Below are 12574 nucleotides of genomic sequence, written 5' to 3' on the forward strand. Positions count from 1 at the left end.
ACGTAACAGCCTCGACAGGATCCTACGACTCACTGATGTTGAGTAACATTTGGATTGGAGTAAGAGTCATTTAGTTTAGCTTTATGGTTTCCTAACCAGAGAGGAATTGGTTGGAAACATGGAGAAAGGTACCGAACTTTAACATTTTACACATTTTCCTGACGGTGGAGCTGAAAGAACCAGAGTTATTAGTAACCACTGCAGAGTTTCATTTTCAAACTGAACTTCTGAACTTGTTTTTCTGTAACTAGATAAAAAATTATTGCCCTGGCCGTGATAAATACTGTAGCTTTGGTTTTATATTTCATTTGATTACCTTAATTAATGTTGAAGTTGAGATTTACAGGAAGTATTTTCCCTGCTACTGTGTGAAGGGAACACTGCTGTTAAAAAGCACCTGTTTTAAGTGTTTGCAAACCAAATGTTATTGGGAAACTTAAAGTGTATGATTTTGCTCCGAAAAATTATGTTTTCGAAGAAATAACTAGAAAAAAATAACTACGATAATTACCTGTTAATTGTCAAAAACATCAAGCTTTAAATGTGGTCCTCTACTTCTTCTAAATAAGTGATTTTCTAAGTGCTTGAAAAGGTAGAGGTGGTGGTTGAACTGCTGCATCACACCTGTTAAAAGTGAGTGGGACAATGATGAATAAAGTAAAAAGTAGAATTAAAGTAATTGTCCGCATAAAGGCTTATCTTATGGTGTGTATTTTTTGTTAGCCTGTGTTGTTAAGGTTTTGAATGATAGCTGTGGCAAGTGGTTTAATGAATATCTCATATTATGATGGAGGGAGTGGGTATCCTGTGTTGACAACATAGGGAAAAAGTGATTCACTTAAACCACATCTTTCAGTCCTGAAAATAAAAATGTCACAATTTATATCATCATGCTTTCCTGCATCTAATGAGACTGTCTGTTGGGGTGTTTGTATGAGATGTGTAACTCATTAAGTTAAATTGTCTGCATAGGGTATTAGATGAAAAAGGTCGATGGGGGAACTATTTCGATCCGACATGCTAGTGCTTTTTACATTACATTACATATCACTTGTTAGATGTTTTATCCAAAGCGACTGACATACATTCAATACTGCGGACAATCCCCACAGGAGCAATTTGGGGTGAAGTGTCTTGCCCAGGGACACAACGACATGCTGACTGCAGTGGGATTGGAACCTGCTCTCCCCTGATCCGAAGATCAGCGCACTTGCCCACTGCACAAAAGCCTACCTTTGTTGCTTGTTGTTGATTTTTGTATCAGGATTGATAAGAGATGAGTATCCAGTGGTTACAGTAAAAGAGTGATTGTAGCAGTATTCATGTTAATGGGAGGTTAGGATTTGTGTATGAGGAAAGTTGTTTATCTGTTGAAAATGTGACCAGAGCATTTTAAAAGTGTTGGTAGAACTCAGGAGTGAAGTTTGAGTAAATGGTGGATCAAGTGCATTTGATTGTACTTCATTAAGTATTAATGACCCAATATTGCTTGGGGATGTCTCATGTCTCTCTATGTGTTTTATGTGTTGAGGAGAATACATTGGTAAATAATCATTGAAGGTTTTATCTATTTCTTCAGGTGTCGCAACACTCTGTCCTGCTGAATTCACATTTGTAGATTCTTTCTTTATTTTACTTAATGAGGTTGGCCAAGTGTTTAAGACAGTACATATTCAAAATATGAGGAACTGAGTTATTCTGTCTTTGGTTTAATTTTTGTAAATCATTCAGATTTTTTTCTGTGAGATTATTTGCGGTGATGTTCTATAATTTAATTTTCTGTTTGTTGCCTCTCTTTTTTGTTGGTGCGGTATTGATTATTCCTTTTCAGTGTACGGCAACAGCCGGTTCAAGGCAAGCCTGAGCCAGCCCTAATTATGGGCTTCATCAAAAAGGGAGGTATTAAGCCTCCTCTTAGGAACTTACTCTGGGAACCACTAACCCTGCATTCTGGCAACACAGTGTGGCAATCAGTCACTATGAGCTTTTTAAGATACAACAAAATAAGGTGTAGAAAAAGGACTAATTATTATTTTGGGAGTAGATGGTGATTGAATGACATTATATTGTTATGTTAAAAAAAGGCCACCCCTTTTTGATTTAAGTTGAAACAGACAGAGAACATTTGAATAAATCTTGGTGCCCCTAATTTATGCTATTCAGTTTAGATGTTTGTGTTTATTGTAGGAGGCAAACATGTGGGCATCATGTATTTTAGGGTTAACGTTTGTTTTATTGTAGTCAAAGGACATATCCTGATCAAAGATTTCATGGTTTTGGAGGCCAGGGTTATTCCATCCATACTATTAAATAGTGTGAGCGCTGCTGTTTGAAGTCATGGAGTGTAAGTTACATAAATATTGGACAATATACATAGTTTGAACATTTTATTCATAAATAATAAAGTCTTACACATCCCTTTTGTGCCATGTTTGATATTGTGATTAATAGCACAAACTGATTTCCTTGTTTTTGTCAGTTTACCTTTCCAACATTCTTAATATAAATAAAATAAACGTATTGTTAAATCAACTTTACACTCGGCTGATGGATTCATGGCATAAGCGTTAAAAGTTCTGATAAATATGAACCCCCCTTCAAATGATGATCAGGATCATATTGTTCCTAAGTTTGAATGCAGACAAGCCTGGCTGTTCCGTCCCCGATATGTCTACCGTAATATCCTGACGGCCAGCTAAACTTTTTCCCAACATCAAGACTCTGAGGGTTACTTATTCCTTCCACAGGTTTATTGACGTTTACAAAGAAAAGGTGAAACTGCAACAAACAAGAACAAGGACCAATTAGCACACACGCGAGACGTAGCATTCACAAACCGTAGTATGAGACCATACTCTACAAAACCCAACATTATCGTCCAAAATAATGATAAAACTCTACAGACAATCTCAAGAGTACATACCAACGATGCTATCACAGACACAAGACGTCGACAGATTGTTCTGGAATGCGAAGCATTTACAACTAAAACAGATCGCTGTAATGCGCTTGACGTGAATGAGTTTACTTCTGAACTACTGAACTACGCGACATCGTGGTACGTGATTGGATATTTAGAAGATGTGATCTTTAAAGTGAAAACGACTTAAATAGATACACATAGGGAAATGTATATTCCATGAATACATTACATGTCTGTAATGCTAACAAGAATTAAGAACATGTATTATATCTTCCAAAACATTAAATGTAATGCTTTTTTCGAACTCATACCAGAACACTGGCCATAAGGGTATGTATTACAAATTACAGAGAATTATAAATGTTAAATAAAAAATTTTTATAATTGGAAAATGTTTAAAACTAACACTTTTAGACAAAGGATCACTTCCAATGGAAATGCATATTTTCTTGCAAATTTAATAACTTTCCTCAGTACTTCATGTCTTCCTGTAGCTCGCTTTTTTTCATTGCTTCATGTGTTTTTCATTTCAGGTGCCATTTCAGACCAGGAGTGAAAATTAAGCAGCCACACAGTGATAATTGACTCCCTGCCACTCCATGCATCCTGACATAGGGGCCTGTTCTATGTGATAATTGCTTCTAAGTCATATATAGCCTTTCTCAAGACTTACCATTGATTTATAGAAGGTGGCTTTAAGTACATACACTCACTTCATCGCACATGTGTACATAGACAAGCATCTGCTGTCCTGGTGTGATTCCATAAAGTAAGGTGATAACAATGCGTCTGACACTCATTCCTCTTTGACGATCTCTGGAGGTTAGGGCACATCATTTCCTGCCGTTGGTTTTAGTTAAAAGTTAGGAGTTCTCTTCTCTGGATCAAAGCACTAACACTAGCAGAGCTGTGGAATGATTTACCATAATGAATAAAACAAAATTACACCAGTTAGTCTGCATAGTGTAATGTTGTTAAAAAAAACATTGAAATAATTTAAATCAATCCACATAATTTAGACAGTTTACTACAGCAGGAAATAAAGTAGTTCCAAAGAAATCTGTTCACAGCCATGTCTGTGGTTTATTCAGAGTAGCCGTTTCCGGACATGTACACTCCTCTTGGGTTTGTCATTTTTCACTTTCAACACGCTGAGCACAAACTCGGTGGGCATTTGCAGACATTTTAGAACCCTATATGTAAACTATCTAACTAATCCTAAGAATGGCTGAATACAGCTTATGGTAAGGATTCCTTTAATAGCAGACATTTTTTATGAAACCATATCACGCATACATGAAAAGTTTGACCAACATGATCATCTGGAGCTCACAACGGCTCCATATGGACCTGTGTGTGTATAAGTGAAGAGCCCATCATATAATATGGAGTCAGTATCCTATTATGATTGCTAAAAACTCACTTCTTCTACAGTATATGGTAAGATAAGATAAGATGTACCTTCATTTATCCCTGTGGGGAAATTCAGTAGTTAAAGCAGCAACAGAATAAGAATGAAAAACAGGACAGTGTGGTTCACACAGGATAATAAAACCAAAATAAAACTATTAAAATGATGTACAGGTTAAGACAAAAAATGGAATTAAGGACTTCAGTGAACATATAAACATTTAGTATACGGATTGTTGAATATATTTATATTGATTGATACGGGTAAAAGTTATCGTGCAAAAGTGCAGGCTTGATGTGCAGTCCGGGTTATTGTCAGTGAGTCACATGGTTAACCCCTTGTTGTGCAGCCTGATGGCTACAGGCACAAAGGAGTTTCCCAGGCGCTTAGTGCTGTGCAGAGGTGGGATGAGTCTGTGGCTGAACGTACTCCTCATCTTCACTAGCTCTGCATGGAGGGGGTGGGAGGGGTTATCCAGGATACTGTCCAGTTTCCGCCTCGTCCTCCCCTCAGCCACCTCCTCCTGATTGTCCAGTTTAACTCCAACAACAGAGCTAGCCTTCCTCACAAGCCTGTTCAGCCTGTTAGCACCCCTTTTGTTGGTGTTTCCCCCCCAGCACACCACGGCAAAGAAGAGCACACTGGCCCCCACAGACTGGTAGAGCGTCTGCAGCAGCCTCATGCACACGTTGAAGGACCGAAGCCTCTTCAGGAAGAACAGCTAGCTCTGTCCATTCCTGAAGAGAGTATCAGTGTTGTCACTCCAGTCCAGTTTATCATTCAAGTGCACTCCCAGGAACTTGTAGGTGTTCACCACCTCCACCTCCTCCCCCCTGATGGGGATGAGGGTTAGAGACCTCTTTGTGCACCGCCTGAAGTCCACCTCCAGCTCCTTAGTCTTACTGATGTTGAGCTGGAGGTGGTTGTTGTCACACCAGCCTACGAAGTTCTCCACCAGGGCCCTGTACTCCTCCTCGTTGTCATCTGTGATGCAGCTGACGATGGAGGAGTCATCTGAGAACTTCTGTAGGTGGCATGAGCTGGAGTTGAAGTGGAAGTCAGAGGTGTAGAGGGTGAACAGGAATGGTGACAGCACAGTTCCCTGGGGGGCTCCAGTGTTGCTCACCAGCACATCAGACACGCTGCCCTGCACTCTGACATACTGAGGTCTGCTGTCCAGGCCACCAGGCTGTGATCCACCTGCATCAGTGACAGCTTCTCAGCAAGCAGGTGTGGCTGGATCAAGTTGAAGGCGCTGGAGAAGTCGAAGAACAGGATTCTTAGTGAGCTGTGCAGCTTCTCCAGGTGTGAGTTGGCTCTGTGTAGCATGTAGATGAGGGTATCCTCTACACCAATGTTGACCTGGTAGGCAAACTGTAGAGGGTCCAGGGAGTCAAACACAAGGGGTTTAAGATTCTGCAGGATCAGTCTCTCAAAGATCTTCATGACATGAGAAGTCAGAGCTACAGGCCTGTAGTCTCCTGGAGTGCTGGGGGGTGTTTTCTTGTGCACCGGGACAATGCAGGAAGTCTTCCAGATCTCAGGCACCTTCATCAACTTCAAAGAGAGACTGAAGAGGTGCTGAAAAGCTCCTGCTAACTGTCTGGCACACACCTTGAGCACCTGGGGGTTGGTGTTGTCTGGCCCCCTGGCCTTTCTCACATTGATCTTCAAGAGCTGATTCCTGACCTGTGTGGTGGTGATTATTGGAGGTGTGAAGCTGCTGGAAGGGTCACCCAAGAGTGGGGTTGAATGGGGAGAGGCTGCTGTCCCCTGTGGAGTGGTGTTGGGTGTGGTTGGAGAAGAAGTAGAAGAGGTGGGAAGGTGGGAAATGGTGCCAGAGAATGAGGACCCCTGCTGTCCTGTTGAGCTGGAGATGGGAAGATCAATCTGTTGAAGAACAGGTTTGGTTCATTCACAACTCCAGACGTCCCCTCCACAGTCGTGTTTGACTGTTTGTAGCCTGTGATCTTACTCACCCCTCACCACATCTCTCTAGATCTGTTGGCCTCCAGATGTCCCTCCAGTCTGGCTTTGTAATTCTCCTTGATTGCCTTTAGCTCTTTCTTCAGCTCCTTCTGCTTTAGCCCCCTCAGTGTCTCTTGCCATGAAAGGCCTTTTTTTTTCTTGTTCAGCAGGGTTTTAATGTCCCCATTGTTCCAGGGCTTATTGTTTGGGAAGCATTGTACCTTTTTGGTGGGTACAATGCTCTCCTCACAGAAAATGATGTAGTCCGTGATGCACTGTGAGCAGGGGCGGTTTGTACATTAGGGCAATTACCACTACCAATGGGAAAAAGAGGGAATTTTTTTTTCTATTGTCTAACACAGCAGCAGTCTTAATCAGTGTTCTAGACATTAGATCTGTCAAAAACTGGATTGTCCAATCAGACTAAAGTTGTGCTTCACATGGGGCGATTTCACTCAGGTTGAAAATTGTCCCAGAGGTCTCTCATAGACTCTCATGTAAAATGCATTCTTTTCAAATATCAGAGCTTTCAATGCAATCTCTATGGGTTCCGAGAAGGCTTGCACTTACGCGCTTTCGTTATACGTAACTGAGAAGAAAAAAAAACGGGCAGCTTCTTCGATCAAGTCACTTACTACACTCAAGATGACTAGCGTTCAGCGCAATTCTATTGTGTCTTTGAAAGAAGTTCCTTTTAGTCGGCATGCTAATCCAGATAAATTGGCATTAAAACAAGGACCTCCAAGCATGGCCGTATGCAGGTTTTTGGAAATACCGAGGTCCAAAAACAGAGCTGGCTAGGTTTTTATTTTTATTTTTTCCCCTGATTTAGATATGTGCTTTTTAAGGCGTTTGGAAGGACATACAGAAGAGGCTAAAATGATCACGAAACGTCTGAAAATGAATGTTGACAATGTTTAATTAAATTGTTCAATAAAAAGAAATTCACACTAAATGTAACCATAAGGGAACAATAGGTTGATTTTGTATGTGTTGATTATCCATGGAGAGGGCAGTGGACATCATCCGAAGAGAGGGCAGTTCAATGTAGACTCACTGAAATGACATGAATTACTCTATATGAATGTTGATTAGATAGATAGATAGAATCGGAGGATGAAACCCTCTTTATTAGTCACATACATGCACACAGCAGAGCACACACAGGGAAATTGGTCCTCTGCATTTAACCCATCCTAGTGCTAGGAGCAGTGGGCAGCTATCGTGCAGCGCCCGGGGATTGTTGACAGTACACCATCATATTCCAAACATGAATAGCCTTAAATAAGAACTATTTCAAGGTTTAATTTAGCATTGATGTTATACCTTTCTATCAAAAGCCAATGCAATCCTTCTGCATCCCAGCGCTGGAGAACTTTTTCACGATCCAGTGCTCTGTTTCTATGGACGTGCAACATTGCAAGTACTGAAAGCCTGTCATTTCCCATGCTTGATCGTAGCCAGGTCTTCAGCCGCCTCAATGCAGTGAACGACCTCTCACATGAACAGGTGGTCACTGGTAGTGTGAGGTAGATGGAGAGGATACAGAGGATGTTGGGGTAGCACTGCATTTCTATCTGATTCAATGTTTCTTTTGCTGTTGATGCCAGCACTGTTGGAGGTTGGTTCTTTACCTTCCATCTGTGAAGCTCCTGGTTGATGGACTCTTGCTGAGGTAGGTCTTCACTGTACCATGACACCATTACTTGCTTTTCTTTTGTAAGTCTAGACAAAGCTGAAGGTATTAGATATGTAGCACGCATAGCTGGCTCAGAGTTTTCCACAAACCTGCTGTTTATTTGGCTTGTCACATGCTCAATAAAAGGGTAGAACAGATTGAGTCTGTAATGTTCTTCAACTGACTGTGAGGGTGTGTTCGCTCTGTTTTGCTGCCTATTGGCAACACGCTTTTTTACTGGAACCATGTCAATGATGCTGGCAAGTTCTGTTGACTTTTCATACATTTCACTGAAACCCTCCTCATTCCTTAGAGTAGAAATGACCTGAGCCATCTCTCTGGCCTCTTTGTAGGTAGTCATAAGATCGATATTTGGTGACTGTAACTCTTTAGTCAATGGCTGGATGTAGCCTAGAATGTTGTTTGTTGTGACAGCAGTGACGATTGTGTCAAATGATTCTATACTGTGACGTAGGTTGCTAGCCTTGTTGGAGTTTGATGATGTTCCTGATTCTATTCCTATGACTGCTCTGTGGGCTGCATTGAATTGATCCAGAAAAGCACCCACTGTCTTCCCTCTGGAGCCCAGCGTGTGTCCGAAATGAGTAGGATGCCTCCTGTTTTTCTTTTGTCACTTAACTGTGTTTCCTTGCTTCCTTGTGGTTGTTCTTGTAACATGTTCTTCCTAACAGCAGACGCAGAGAAAAACACTGCAACATTCCCAATGGTAGCCACGGTGTTCATGATTGGGGGATGTCAGAACATCCAACCACAAGATTGTGAATAGTGCCCGTGGTTGAAGCTCCCTAATGCGTTGTTGTACTCCACTCACATACCCACTCATTGTGCTGGCTCCATCATAGCCCTGCCCTCTGAGATATTCAATCTCCAGACCCCACTTCTCCAACTGAGACAGGATTGCTTCTGTAATAGATGCAGCATCTTGTTTGGCAAGAGGACAGAAACCCAAGAACTCTTCACAAATTTCCGCTCCATTGTCCTGGTTTATGTAGCCTGACCCTTTCAAAATCTTCATATTTTTAGTATTAGGTCTTGCGCTGAGTCATAGTAATGATAGCAACAGCATGAGATGAGACATTGTAACATAGTCAGCGCTTGGTTCAGCTTGTGCTAAGCGCAGCATCCCGAAGCATGTCCTCCCGGGGGGAACTAATTACTCAGATAGAGCCCAGTTATTTTTAGGGAATTATTTCAAGACTTTTATTTTATACAACTCAAAAAAAAATACAGAGGTCCGGACCTCGGTGACCTCAATGGTGGATACGGCCCTGCCTCCAAGACCAGATTTAACCATCCAACAAGTTTCTACAAAGGAGGGGAAGACCTACACTCGAGGATTTTCTACAAATTGGTATGAGCGAAAAACCTGGCTAGCAGGCTGTGAAGTAGCCAACGCAGTCTTCTGCTATCCCTGCCTACTTTTTCACCTTGAAGGTGGCACGGCAGACAGCAATGCTTGGACGTCGACTGGTGTAATAGATATGCACCATCTATCTGAAAACATAAAGAAACATGAGCAGTCGAAGATCCACATGGATAGCTGCTTGAAATGTTCATCTTTTGGTAGGGGGAACATTGCCACTCAACTGGATGAGGGATACAGGCTAGCTGTTCATCGCCACAATGATGAGGTGAGCAAGACCTGTCACATCCTCAACCGGCTTGTCCAGTGTGTGAAATTCTGCGTTGTGTTTGAGCTAGCTTTGCTAAAACATGCTATGGTGTTCAAGGGCACATCAAAGACTGTTCAAAACGAGCTAATCGAGTGTATGCTAGAGGGGAAATATTTCTGTTGTGTGTTGCCATCTAGTAGACACAAGAAGGATCTCTGTCTGAGTTAATCATCTAACAACAAATTGATATGGTCTTGCTTAATGTACCTATTGAATGGGTCACCTTAATCATTATCAGAATATAATTGCCCTCCGCTCTCCACCTTATAATTTCTTTAAATGTTTTCCCATTCATGACAGAATAGTTTCAACGTTATGCTCTAAAAATGTGATTTCACACCACTGTGCTAAATAGTCCATTAAAACACTACTCAATATAAGCACTCAAAGTGGATGACCTTGAACAGAAGCTTTCTCCACAGCCAGCCAAGACCAGATGACAGAAATCTATCATGGCTCTGCGAAGACACTCCATTATTTCCATTCAGATAAATGATAAAATATTAGATGAATGAATTAAAGATTGCCTAACAGGGTTTGAGTTATAACTGTAGTGGGGGTCCTGCCCGAAGAGTTGTTTAATCTTGGAGTCCTCTGGCTCATTCCCATACCAATATTCAATCAAACACAAATCTTACTTTTATATATTTTAATCAATGTGCAAACATGATTCTCAGCAAGTATAGTGAACTCATGTGAGGGAGGATTAGGGTCATAGATTATCCTACCCAGTCTGTGAAAATGTAAACATATAATTATATATTGCAAACAGACTTCTTTTTATCAAAGAATCATTAGACCTTTTTTTAAATTGAGTCTTTTAACTTTTGTTCTCCTTTGGAATATTCAATACCCAGGTAGGATCTACGAATAAAAATTCACCTTTTTACACACAAAGGTGGAGAAAACTCATATTTTGTTAGTCTGGAGCCCTCTGTTGCATACATCGCAACTGACCCCATTAAATAATAGCTATATTGAATAATTCAGATTTTCTGTATTGCTTAGTTTCTATGCCTTGAGAAATATCAAGACATTATAGTTATTGATCATTAAAGTGTTCTCAGAGCTGGTAAAGGTGCAGCTAGTTTGAATGGCTTTGTATACTGCAGGGTAGCTGCTGAATTTACTGCAGGTGAACTAAAGTCTGATTTAAGGGCTGATTATATTTACCATCATTAATCCAGATCTGTAAAGTAACTAAAGGGATTAAATAAATGTAGTGGAGTAAAAATATACGATTTACCTCTGAACTGTAGTGGAGTAGAAGTACAATGGAAATACTCAAGTACAGTACAAGTTCCTGAAAATTGTACTTAAGTACAGTAATTGAGTAAATGTACTTAGTTACTTTATACTACTTCCATAAATCATCTTCTACTCGCCAAAGTACATTTTCCACATGTCAGGTATAATTACTGTTCTGTCAAAGCAAATGTATCTAGCTCTGAACATACATATTGGATCATTTAGCTTAACCCCCCATGAGGCACTAAAGTTAAGTGGAGTCTATGTCGTATAACATGCTATTCTAATGTAGTTTTACAAAGCTGATTTGTTTTTTGAGTTGTAAACATTGTCGAAAAGTTTTAATGCCAAGCAACTCCAAGAGAAAGACTGAGGAGAAGGAGAGAGCTTCAGTGGAACAGCAGAGGAAAGAGGGTCTTCACACAGGAGAGAGAAGGAGCTTCAGACCAGATCAGAAAACTGGCTGACCACTTCCATGGCCTTACTCCAGAGAAGTGCTGTGAACTGCTGTGAACCAACTCAGGTTTAAACTTGAGAAAGTATGTTGATAAATGTACACACAAATAGCTCGATTTACCCCTTGACTTGGATCAACTTACTCCTTAGATGAGGGAAGTTAAGCCATAAGAATACTTTTTATCTATTTTTTCATTTTGATTGACTTGAGACATCCTGAAGTAAAGGTTGTTGTTGTCATTTGGCTTCTATTTAATTGTTCTTAGCCTACAGGAAAACGTAAATCAATATTGGCTCATTTGACCCCGTTCTCCCTTACTGATGTATACAAACATGCATCCAATGAGGTCTGCACAAACTCACTATAGATGCATTAAGTCCCCACAAAGTACAATGACTTAGATTGCAAAGATATACTGAAGTGTTTTTTTGCCTGTGTGTGGACACAAAGACACAATAGAACTTCTTCCAAGTAAGATGTGAACTTCACCATGATGGAAGTGTTTAGCTCAGGCTTTTCCAGGTGTGCAAGTTAAACCAAAGTCAGGTGAGAGCTGCTAACTGAAAGATAGGAGATGTAGCTATGATCAACAGGAGGGTAAGTAAATGTGTCATGTATGGACATAGATGGAAAAAAAGACCTTCAAAAAGTGTGAATCTCCTATTTCAAACTAGTCACTGATAGATTAAAAATATTGAATTGGTGGTCACCTTACTTTTTATTGCATTGTATTCAAATCGCACAAAGTCATTAAAGGTGTGTCTAACTGTGTTTAATGATGAAGGTATTAAGCTAAAGTGTTGCCACTCTACAGCTTTAATTTTATTCTCCTGATCTCAAGTTCCCCTTGTAGTAGCTAAAAGGTTCTCCTATTAGCAGGAGGGCAGTCTGCAGCACTGCTGTACCCACAGACTCAGGTTAGAATCATTTTAGGTTTTAAAGGTCTCCTATTATGCTATATTTGAACAATATATTGTAGGGCAATATCTATACAAAACATGTCTGTGAAGTGTTTTGCTCAAAATACTAAACAGATCCCCCATTGTAGCATGCCTCATCCCCCTCTGTTTCAGCCCTGTTCCTGAAGTGCTGATTCTGTGACTGTAGCTTAGTGATTCTCAAAGAGTGGTCCGCGGACCACTGGTGGTCCGTGAGCGACCCCTAGTGGTCCCTGAGTATTTTGGTCAAATCTCAC

This window comes from Eleginops maclovinus, chromosome 5 (assembly GCF_036324505.1).
Source record: "Eleginops maclovinus isolate JMC-PN-2008 ecotype Puerto Natales chromosome 5, JC_Emac_rtc_rv5, whole genome shotgun sequence".
In the NCBI taxonomy this organism is placed as follows: domain Eukaryota; kingdom Metazoa; phylum Chordata; class Actinopteri; order Perciformes; family Eleginopidae; genus Eleginops; species Eleginops maclovinus.